The 12,406-nt window shown below is 40.1% G+C and overlaps 1 protein-coding gene across 3 annotated transcripts in view; it reads right to left on the bottom strand.

Moving 5' to 3' along the window:
- inpp1 (inositol polyphosphate-1-phosphatase) overlaps positions 1-3,036 on the bottom strand; it is a 32,205-nt gene extending 29,169 nt beyond the window's left edge. Inside the window, exon 1 of one of the 3 annotated variants that reach the window (XM_038298166.1) lies at positions 2,839-3,036. The gene's annotated coding sequence lies outside the window, so the exon portion shown is untranslated. Of the gene's footprint in view, positions 1-2,669; positions 2,704-2,838 lie in introns of those variants that run through there. The other 2 variants (XM_038298167.1, XM_038298165.1) reach the window with 2 other exon arrangements.
- Between the last annotated feature and the right edge of the window lie 9,370 nt (positions 3,037-12,406).

Genomic DNA, 12,406 nt, shown 5'->3' with positions numbered 1-12,406 from the left:
GGTGTTTGTGAGCGGCTGATCACCCCTCATTACCACCTGTATACTACACGATGCACGATGAGGCTGAAAGTCGGCCCAATCGAAAAATTCTCGCACGACTGGAGAATCAGCCCGAAAAGGGCAAAAAAATCCTACAGTGTATTCCCGGCTTTAGAAAACATTGAACCAATTTGACTGGATGATCTGGTTGAATTAAAGTTTTTTATTTTATTTAAATTATTTTGAGATTAAAAACCTCTTTTTCAAGACAACTGGAAAGCCATACCAAGGACCAATCACAGCTGCTCTAAGGCCATAAATCTAAAGAAAAACATTTTTTACCCATAGACGGCCATCCTAAACTGTAAGGTGGGAAACATTAGCCTTTAGATGCAAAACCTCATCATGCACCTTAACATATTTTTGCAAAATATTCAAACATAAATTTGCCAAATATGAGAGGAACATTGTAGTTTGATTTAAAGAAAGCATTTTAGTTTTATTATAATTTAGTTTGTTGCAAAGATTTTACAGTTTGAAGAAATAGAAAATTACACCTTATGCCAACCATCACAAGAATGTGCATGAAGAGGAAGGGCTATATATACTGCATGCATCATTTAGATAGTTAACATCGGATTACTTCTTGAGCTCCAGGTAGGAGCTTTATCCGGAGAGTAAACGTTGGGGTGGTATGATTTAAGGAGGGCACCGACCCACTGGGTAAATGGTAAATGTTTTGCCAAAAAAAAAATCGATTCAAGGAACTAAATGATCGATATCACATCAGGCAGCCAAAAGCATATTTTTTTCCACACCCTCAGCGCCATGGGCGTAGGTTTGCATAGGGACCATATGGACATGTCCCTACCAAAATTTTGGACGGACCTATTTGTCCCTACCAATAATTGGATGTGAACAACATGTTTATAATTTACAATACAGCAGCCGCTTCTTTTCCTCTCGGTTTAACTCTCTGATTATTCTGCCTTAAGTTCCGCCTTCTCTCTTTCTGATTGCGTGTTTTCTAGTCTGTATGTGCGCGCGTGGCGCGGGTGCTTGGAGCGCAAAAAAAAAGACGCTAAAATAAATTAATATTGGGCTACGAAACTAGTCCAAATTAAAAACTTATTATCTACGCTAAAACAGGCGAAAGCTTCTGATTGGAGTTCTGTAAAGAAGCAGGAGAGAGTTTTTTTATTTGTGGAACTTGAGAAATGTAAGTTAACAACGTTAGGATTTCTTTTATTTTATCTTTTAATCAGATAGCCAAAGGCTCCTTAAAGAAGATCTTTTATGAAATGAAACCAGGTGAAACAGAAACGTTTAAACGTTTCCTTTGGAGGAGTTCTGGATGGACCCCGCCTCTCGCCCATTGACTGCTGGAGATAGGCACCAGCACCCCTCGCGACCCAACTTGGGACAAGCGTGTAAAGAAAAAGGATGGATGGATGGAGAATATTGACAGACAAAAACTACTATTTTTTTTTTACTTCTTAAATGCAAAATGTTTACATATTTTTTATAATCTTAGTATAATTCCTGCTCTAAGTGGGTCGCTCTGTCGGCTAAAGGCACATTTTAGTGGCCCTATACTCCAGTTTACGATTAATCAATTACTAAATTAGTTCACGATTATTTAAATAACTTGTTAATATGATTAATTGTTTCAGCCATAGATAAAATACATGGAATTAGCTACACAGAGTAACAACAGCCCAGATGTACAAATTCTAATATTAATATTTTAAATGCTCAGTGTCAGTTCCTCTTCTAGTTCCAGTGCACATGTAAATACAATACATGTATTTGCCGTCCCTTGAATGTATTATTTTGCATGATCCAGAGAGAGCATATTAGATAAAAAAAAATAAGAGTGGGTTTTACCTCTGCACAATTCTCTATCTTCAGAAGAAAACACAGGATAAATCCACATATTATAAACTATATTTGGTTAAACAGACACTGTCTTAGTCGCAGGTAAATTTAAATGCAATCCTTTTCAACGTGGAAAAAGTCCTAATTCCACATTCATCAGAGCCAGTGATGCTTTAAATATTGATAAACAGCATCTAGTGCATGTAGTGCTTATAAGATTTGTATTAATGTAGCAAGAAATGCTGCTGTTCTCTTTTAACAAAATGAGCCCTGAAGCTCACATTAAGCATAAAAAAGAGCATGCATATTTTTTGCAAAGGACCAATGAAACTGAAGAATAGTGTCCCTACCAAAATTGAAATCAAACCTACGCCCTTGCTCAGCACCAAACCCCTACTTTGGGAAACAATTAGCTCTTATGACGTCATCAACCCAAATACTGTACATAAACATTTAAGAGCTCATTTATTTATTTTTATCATTATGTTAAATATCAGTGTTTCAGAGGCCAGCTTCAGTTTATCACTTTATAGTTTCATTAACGATAACAATTTTTCTTTAGAAAGAAAAAAAAACGAAGAGGTTAGGGATATGACCTGTTAACATCACAGTCTAAATAAATGAACAACCGACTTGAACATAAACCGTTACGAGACCTAGATTATATCATTTAGAGTCTAATATGTTCATTTTTTTCGTAACCGTAGCAGTCCTCAGTTTGTGTTCTTGAAAGCAGTAAAAGGCGTAAAGATTTAGCCGAACATAAGAGAGGAGATGATCTGAATGAGAGAGCAGAGAGAAAACAAACACACCTCAGCTAAGCTCGCTCCTCTGGAACCAGTCAGCTTCACGCAGCTGCAGCAGCGAGGGTTCAGCAGGAGCACGGCGACTTCCAGTTATTATTATTTTTATTTTTTGGTATTTAAGCCTTTAATTAACAGTGGGCTCTGCCTGCTCGCTCGTTTTACGTCAGTTTCCTACCGCAGGAAGGGCGGCGGACGCACCTCTCACAGCACGGCGGCTCAAAAATTCAAGGCGGAGACAGAAACCCGGAAGTAAAACACGGTGGCTCTGTTCGAAAACCTAGGACGCATCCTTAGAAGACCGGATTCGAAGGCCGATTACGTCATAGCGCGGCGCCGAGGTCTGGTCGGATTCCAAGAGTCCTCGTTATGCGGCCTTAAAATGCGTCCTTCCTTTTGCCCGATTTGAAGGACGGGTCTGATGTATCCTCGGTATTCTTGGATATCCCAGGAGTCATTGCGAGACCAAGCAAGCTGTGATCAGAGGAAAGGTTACTTGGCGCCGAACAATGGTGAAAATTGGAAGTTCAGTTTAATATAATACAGGTCTGTGAATAGTTCCGTCTGAAATGAATGAAAATAGTTGTTTTAATGGTTATAGAGTCAGATATGTGGCGGTAATGTTTGATTTATCTCAACGTTTTTATCTGTTACTGTGTAAATGAGTTTGGCTGTAATTTAAGGACAGATTCTAATAGATCTGCAGGGTGGGGACTATAAATCTGATAGGATTTTTATCTTTTTATTGCTATTTTGCACAATATGCTTAACTTCCTATTTTTTGTTGTTGAATATTAGAGATTTTGCAGATATATTTTTTGTAAATATATTGTTTAGATTTACTTATATCTTTCTACCCCTTTTATAGAATAGAATAGAAAATCCCTTTATTGTCCCACAATGGGAAAATTTACAGCAGCAGAAAGATTATTGAAAATGGTCACACAAATGAGGACCTTAGAAAAATGTATAAGAATAACATAATAGGTAGGAGTTAAAATATAAACAATAAAATACTGTAAAGTGTTTTAACAATATAAAACTGGGGAATAAATAACCAATATGCAGCTATGCACATTTTTACAGTAATGGATATTTGAAAATAGCAGCAACATCAGAGATGTGCAGAATGACAGCAGCATGTTATTTAACTGACTAAGGTTTCTATCATTACATTTGATTTTATTTGTTCCTGCTCCCGGCTGTTGGAACATTTATTCCACTCTGGATTCTTGTGAGTGTAGTCTTTGTTCACCTCACAATAACAAATAAATAAATAAACAGTTTTGAAAACTTCTGTATTCATTCTTTTCCTGCTTTGTGTGTCAACGTTCACGGTTGCTAAGCAACAGAGCATACGGCGGTAAAACCCGCCAAAGGGTAGACCTGGTCGAATTTACAGCCAAAACTCTTTCGGTCTCCTTATTTTCAAGGACTTCGGAGGATCCAGTCTAGGTAGACCGCGTCCTTGGAGGACCCGTCCTAGGTTTTCGAACAGAGCCGGTGTTTTGTTCAAGGCGCAGACAACCGGAAACGGGCCGTGCTGCGTTCAAGGACAGCCGTTTTTTCCTGATAAATAATACGGTTGTAGGAGCCAATTATTTTTTGTCAGTAGTGTCAAAAGTACACACATTTGTTACCTAAGTAGAAGTATAGATACTGCAGTTTAAAATCACTCTGGTAAAAGTTGAAGTATCAACTTGACCTCTTTACTCAAGTAAAAGTGAAAAAGTATGTGCTCCAAAAACTACTTAAAGTATAAAGTAACCTTTAAGAAAAACAGCCAGATGCCACTATATAAACTGAAAGCTGAATTTTTCTACTTTATTGTTTGATATAAAATACATTTTTAAATTTAAAATATATTGTTCAACAATAATTTGTATTAAAACAATTACACATTTCCCTAATCATAAAGCCATAAAAACTTTTGAGTTATATGCTCTTATCAATGGCCACAGTATCTTTATAATATGACTTTATACACATTTCTCTTACTTTTATGATGCAAAGTCATTCTTCGGGTCTTGTAAGAAGTATAGATGCATTCAACACTGACATAAATGTCTTAATAAGTGGTGGATTCCAGAAATTTGGGGCCCAAGGTGAAGGCAAGCATGGGGCCCTCTGAAATGAGAAGATAAGACACAAAACAAAAGGACAATTATACAAATACAGACATTTTAAAAGAGAATGCTTTATTTTTTACATGTTGTCCCTCTCTTTCTGTGCCTTCATCAGCTTGTCTCCCTTCTGTCCTTTGTCTCATTGTCTTTATTTTTCCCCCTTGCTCTTCCTTACATTTTCTTGTGGGTTTTGCATTTTCCTCCTTTTTGTTCCCATCTTTTTCTTCTTATTCTGTCTGTTTTGCTCACATTCCTCTCATTTTTTCTCTATTCCTGTTACCTTTTTTCTTTTTGTTTTCCTCTTTGGTTTGTCCCTTTTTCTCCTATTCTTTGTTTTCTCTGTTTTGTCTCTTAAACCTTATTTTGCTAATCTTGGCCTCAGGTAATCTTGCAATGAGGACATCCATATCCACTGACCAACAAATTCCCCTGGAAATGAAATATGTAGTAACAATAAAGAAAAAACAATGTCAAAACATGTGTTAAAGTCACTGTCTCATCCCATTGACCGTTACCTCTGGCAATCCCATATCCTAACCCAAATTAAGCACAGTTTAATAACAAGAAACTATACTAAGAAAAAAGTGAAAGAAACAATATTTTTTTCTGTTGCAACATAAACTTAGAGCATTAATGCTGATACTGGCACTTGTTGATATATCATTCAAGGGCTCATCTAATTGGTCAAATGCCAAACTCACATGTACAGCCTCCCCATTTGTACGAGTGGTTAAAATGATAACTTACCCTATAAAGGGTTAACTGCAAAATCAATATATTAAATTCCAATGAGCTAAATCTAATTATGTTAATACAGCTCAATATTAATAAAAATGAACTAAATTTGCATAATTAAACATTAATAGCAAATGTTGAATTTAACTTCACAGATAAAAATCAAACATCATGTCTGCAACTGTGGATCTTAATTTGATACTTATTATAGCAATATATATATATATATATATATATATATATATATATATATATATATATATATATATATATATATATATATATATATATATATATATATATATACACACACACACTACTCAACAAAATTAAAGGAACACTTTGTAATCAGAGTATAGTATAAAGTTAATTAAACTTCTGGGATATTGATTTGGTCAGGTAAGTAGCAGAGGGGGTTGTTAATCAGTTTCAGCTGCTTTGGTGTTAATGAAATTAACAACAGGTGCACTACAGGGGCAACAACGAGACGTCCATCAAAACAGGAATGGTTTTACACTCTTTTTCACCAGTTTTGCATTTGGCTAGGGTCACTGTCAGTACTGTTAGCATGAGGCGCTACCTGGACCCTACAGAGGTTGCACAGGCAGTCCAGCTCCTCCAGGTAGGCACATAAAGAGCATTGAGGAGATTCCAAGAGACAGGCACTCAAGAAGAAATGGACAGGGCCGTAGAAGGTCTACAACCCATCAGCAGGACCGGTATCTGCTCCTTTGTGCAAGGAGGAGCAGGAGAAGCACTGCCAGAGCCCTACAAAATGACCTCCAGCAGCCCACTGGTGTAAATGTCTCTGACCAAACAATCAGAAACAGACTCCACACTAGTGGGCCCTGTGCTCACTGCCCGACACCATGGAGCTCGATTGGCATTTGCCACAGAACACCGGAATTGGCAAGTCTGCCACTGGCACCCTGTGCTTTTCACATATGAGAGCAGGTTCACCCTGAGCACATGTGACAGACGTGAAATGGTCTGAAGAAGCCATGGAGAACGTTATACTGCCTGTAACATAATTCAGCATGACCGGTTTGGTGGTGGGTCAGTGATGGTCTGGGGATGCATATCCATTGAGGGACGCACAGACCTATACAGGCTAGACAACGGCACCCTGACTGCCATTAGTTATCAGGATGAAATCCTTGCACCCATTGTCAGCTGGTGCAGTGGGTCCTGGGTTTCTCCTAGTGCATGACAATGCCCGGCCTCATGTGGTGAGAGTATGCAGGCAGTCCCTGGAGGATGAAGGAATGGATACCATTGATAGGCCCCCACGCTCACCTGACCTAAATCCAATAGAAAACCTCTGGCACATTATGTATCGATCCATCCGACGCCGCCAGGTTGCACCTCAGGCTGTCCAGGAGCTCAGTGATGCCCTGGTCCAGATCTGGGAAGAGATACCCCAGGACGCCATCCGTTGTCTCATTACAAGCATGCCCTGACGTTGTCAGGCATGCATACACGCATGTGGGGGTCATAGAAATGACTGAATACCATTTTGAGTTGCTGCAAAGACATTTCAGCAAAATGGACTAGCCTGCCGCATCATTTTTCCACTGTAATGTTTGGGGTGTCTTTGAATTCAGCCCTCTGTAGGTTGATAATTTTCATTTCCATCAAATTATGTGGCATCCTTTGGTTCCTAACACATCACCCAGTCCATATCAGTATAAATAAACAGCATGTTTTTTTTCCCCCATTGAGATCTGATCTGTTTTCAAAGAGTTCCTTTAATTTTTTTGAGCAATGTATATATGTCCTCTTTGCTAGTTAAGGTAATTTAACTTGGTTTAGTAAATTCAACATTACATTTAGTTGGATTCAGTATCTGAAACCTTTAGGGTTAGGGGATTGACTGGCTATAAATACTACCTAAAGGGAATACGGTTATTTCAATCTTATATATACTGTTTTCTCACCCCTCGTGGGGTGGTATGTGTCATCCTCAAGCTCGGGTCCTCTACCAGAGGCCTGGGAGTTCGAGGGTTCTGTGCAGTATCTTAGCTGTTCCTAGGACTGCGCCCTTCTGGTCAGAGACCTATGATGTTTTACCTGGAATCTGCTGTAGCCACTCTCCCAGTTTGGGGGTCACAGCCCCCAGTGCTCCAATTACCACTGGCACCACTGCTGCTCTTACTTTCCACATCTTTTCTAGCTCCTCTTTCAGCCCTTGGTATTTCTCAAGCTTCTCGTGTTCTTTCTTCTTGATGTTGCTGTCGCTTGGGATTGCCACATCTATCACTACTGCCTTCTTCTGCTGTTTGTCGATCAACACGATGTCTGGTTGGTTAGCCATCACCTGTTTGTCAGTCTGGATCTTGAAGTCCCATAGGATCTTAGCTCGGTCATTCGCAACTACCTTAGGAGGTGTCTTCCATTTTGACCTTGGGACTTCCAGCCCATACTCATGGCAGATGTTCCTGTACACTATGACAGCTACCTGGTTGTGGCGTTCCATGTATGCACTTCCTGCCTGCATTTTACACCCTGCTGTTATGTGCTGTATTGTTTCAGAGGCATCTTTGCACAGTCTGCATCGGGGGTCCTGCCTGGTCTGGTAGACCCCGGCCTCTATTGATCTTGTACTAGTGCCTGTTCTTGTGCTGCCATGATTAGTGCCTCTGTGCTGTCCTTCAGTCCAGCCTTTTCCAGCCACTGGTAGGATTTTTTGATATGAGCCACTTCTTCTATTTGTCTGTGGTGCACGCCGTGCAGCGGCTTGTCCCTCCATGATGGTTCTCCTTAATCTTTCTTGTCCTCACTTTCGGTTTTCTCCTGCCTGAGGTATTCGCCAAGCCATTTGTCTTTGGGGGCCATCTTCCTGATGTACTCCAGGATCTTAGTTGTTTAATCCTGGACAGTGGTCTTGACACTCACTAGCCCTTGGCCTCCCTCGCTACGCTTGGTGTACAGTCTCAGAGAACTGGATTTGGGGTGGAACCCTCCATGCATTGAGAGGAGCTTTCTCGTCTTGATGTCAGTGGCCTCCATCTCCTCCTTTGGCCAGTTTATTATACCAGCGGGGTATCTGATGACTGGTAGGGCATATGTGTTGATGGCTTGGATCTTGTTTTTCCCATTCAGCTGACTTTTCAGGACCTGCCTTACTCTTTGTAGGTATTTAGCTGTGGCAGTCTTTCTTGCTATCTCCTCGTGGTTTCCGTTAGCCTGTGGCACCCCAAGGTATTTGTAGCTGTCCTGAACATCTGTAATGTGGCCTTCTGGTAGTTTAACCCCCTCGGTTCTGATCATCTTCCCTCTCTTTGAGACCATGCGACTGCACTTGTCCAGTCCGAATGACACTCCAATGTCGTTGCTGTAGATCCTGGTAGTGTGGATCAGTGAGTCGATGTCTCGCTCACTCCTGGCATACAGCTTGATGTCATCCATGTAGAGGAGGTGACTGATGATTGTTCCGCTTCGGAGTTGGTATCCGTAGCCAGTCTTTGTGATGATCTGGCTGAGGGGGTTCAGGCCTATGCAGAACAGCAGCGGGGATAGTGCATCGCCCTGGTATATGCCGCACTTGATGGTGACTTGGGCTATTGGCTTTGCATTGGCTTCCAGACTTGTTTTCCACAGCTTCATTGAGTTCTTGATGAAGGCTATTAGAGTCCTGTTGATCTTGTACATTTCCAAGCATTCCAGTATCAATGTATGTGGCACTGAGTCGTAGGCTTTCTTATAGTCAATCCAGGCAGTGCACAGATTTGTCTGCCTGGTCTTACAGTCTCGGGTGACTGCTCTATCCACTAGTAGCTGGTGCTTGGCTCCTCTGGTGTTACTGCCTATTCCCTTCTGGGAAGAGTGCATGTATTGAGCCATGTGCCTACTCATCTTAGCCGCTATGATGCCTGACAGGAGCATCCATGTTGTACATAGGCAAGTTATTGGCCGGTAGTTGGATGGGTTTGTTCCCTTCTGGGGAACAAACCCAGAAGGGTATATATATATATATATATATATATATATATATATATATATATATATATATATATATATATATATATATATATATATATATATATATTTATTATTATTATTTTTTTTGCTTGCTTGTATTTCAACTGGTTTAACAGTATGCCTGAATGTTAGAACAAGCACCCCCCTCCTGCTGGTTTGTTTCCTCAGTGGGTGGAGCAGAAAAAGGGAGAGATGCTTCATTTCAGATGGGCAGTGCCTAAAAGAGTCCTGTTTCTTCTCATTTTTTCTCATTGATTCTGTTTTACTTATAATGGATTTGTTAATTAAATATTCAGAGGGTGAAATAGATTTTTCTCAGTGTTAGATTTGTGTAAATATGGTTTATATCATCTGTGATTTCCCTCTTTTAATGGTTACTTCCTGTGAATCATACAGATAGTTGGTTTCAGTCAATGAATCTGTTTGTCTTCATAATCCACAACTTTAACAGGCTGTGAATCAAAGTTAATCTGGATTAGGCCTTTCTCTTCCATCGATGAAGAGAAGAAGCATGGAAAACCAATTACATCAAATTCTTCTCCCACATCCCAATCATCTCTATCCTTGTTGAGCAACAGTGATCTTCCAAGCTGCAAAGTTTAACAGTCCATCCAGATTGGGTTGTTGCTGCAATTACAAGCTTTATCAGTTAGACACTATGACATATTTTAGCTCTTTAGTGCACTTAGTGATGCCACAGATCAGCAACATACATCCCCTCGCATCTCTTCCTGCTGAGAGGCCCAGAAAACCACAGATGTGGAGCTAAGTGCTTCTCAAATAAATATTAGAGAAGCCTCAACTGTTAATGGCAGATCTCTTGGATATATTTCTGTTTTCTCTTATCAGATGTTTTTAATTCAAAACCAAGTACTATACTTGCATTTGCAACTTAAATCGCTGTTTTGATGCCAATACCTTTTAATGACCAAGGTGTTTCTCAATCTGTGCTGCACAAACTAGTCAGTTCAGTCTTTCTTGGAAATTTTGCAATCCTCTTTGGAAGCAACCTGCAGGATTTAACACGCACAGTGCCTTGTAAAATTATGCATATTGTTAGAAAACACAACACACCTTAATGCAAGTTATTGGGATTATGTGGGGTGAATAAACACAAAGTGGTAAACAATAGGGATGTGGAAGAATACATGCTTTAAATGCTTTTTTACAAGAAAGATTCGGAAAAGTATTGCTTGCATTCGCATTTAGAAACCTATAACTCTAATAGGCCTAAATCAAACGCATTGCAAACTGACTGTCTAGAAAAAGGATATTTAGTAACTAGAGTAAAACATCATTAAGTTTAATAAACATGGGAACAGCACTATTTCATCTATCATCTGAAAAGAAACAGAAGAACACAATTTCAAACCTAACAGTAGACAGATGTCCAATAAACTGGCATGGAGAGAAGGACTGGACAGTTAATTGCATGTATAATGCAAAACAAAAGGAAATGTCTCCAAATTAGGGCTGCAATTATGTTGCTAATCAGATAATATATTGATTGCTTTTATATCAATGAATTATAATTCATATAGCAATTTCTAACACAATTAAACCAGGTGAAACTAAAACTTTTTCACTTGAGGAGTTCTATGTTGAGCATATTGACAGAAGAAACATTTTTTTCCACTATAATTGAAACATTTATACATATTTTTACAGTTTTGGTATAGCACTGTGTAGCACTGTCAGGTAAAGGAATTTTTTAGAGTCTCTATACTTCGGTCATGATTAATCAATTACTAAATTAGCTGATGACAATTTCAATAAGCGATCTACCACGATTAATCTAATAGTTTCAGCCCTACTCCAAATTGCTGAGGCTCGATCCAAGAACCTCTAGTTAGAGTTCCACTCCCTTCACCTTTCATGCGGTCAGCAGAAAGAGCAGTACCCTAGGAAAGTAGTTCCAGACTGCTGCACTGAATCCAGACAGCCTTCATTCTTATGGACGTCTTTACACAGTGGAAAGAGATATGGAGGCCACAGGTCAAAGTGGGACCAAAGTTTTTCTGTCAAAAAATAAAAAGTTACACAAATGTAGTGAGCAGCTGCAACAGTTATAAAACATAAAACGCATGAAGGTGAGGACATTAGCATGCATCACAAAGAGTACACGTGAAGAAATGATGTATTTTTGTTAGACTCTATAGCCCCATTTACACTACCCTTGAAAAACCGATCCAGGCCCAGACCGGTCCGAGCTTGGATCGGTAACCAGGCCAAGCTCAGTTTTGACGACCGTTCACACGTCACACTTATCTCGGTTATCTCGACTCCTCGCCTCCTAGTGACGATGTGCGGTATTACTGCTAGGATTGAAGGAGGGACTCAAGCAGCTGGTGGCGGTAATGCACCAAACGCTGTTTGTCAACCGCCGTAAAACCCAAGAAGAAGAAGACGAAGGAGGAGGGAATCAAGCAAATCAAAATGGCGGCGCCCGTCACATTCAGAAAGTTATGCTTGATTATTATTGCTGTACTTCCGTGTTTGCGGTGGGTCAGGCGAAGACGGCAACCTTGCGCGGATGTACTTGAATGGAGTGTGAATCAGCATGTTCAGCCAGTCGGCGATGACGCGTTCTGCTCATGCGCTCTTGTTATCAGAGAACCGAGCCAGGAAAAAACCGAGCCGAACCCACCTCGGGAACTGGTCTGCAGTTAGCGCGGTCCGGTTATGTTTATCTCGGTTCAGTTCAGGTTGTTTCCGTTCACACACGACAAGTTATCTCAGTTACTGAGCTCGGACCGGTCTCGGCTCAGTTTTTTAAGGGTAGTGTAAACGGGGTAGAAGTGGTGGACCGTCTGTCCTGACAGGCAAAGAATTGTGGGCAACCATGTAGCTTCTAATGGCAGCTAAGGTCCCTCTGCTTACTGCATTAGTGCTAGCTTAGGAAGC

The sequence above is a fragment of the Cyprinodon tularosa genome, unplaced genomic scaffold (assembly GCF_016077235.1).
Source record: "Cyprinodon tularosa strain WSP-4 unplaced genomic scaffold, ASM1607723v1 ctg40, whole genome shotgun sequence".
In the NCBI taxonomy this organism is placed as follows: Eukaryota; Metazoa; Chordata; class Actinopteri; order Cyprinodontiformes; family Cyprinodontidae; genus Cyprinodon; species Cyprinodon tularosa.
This window is presented reverse-complemented; position numbering and strand designations above follow the sequence as displayed.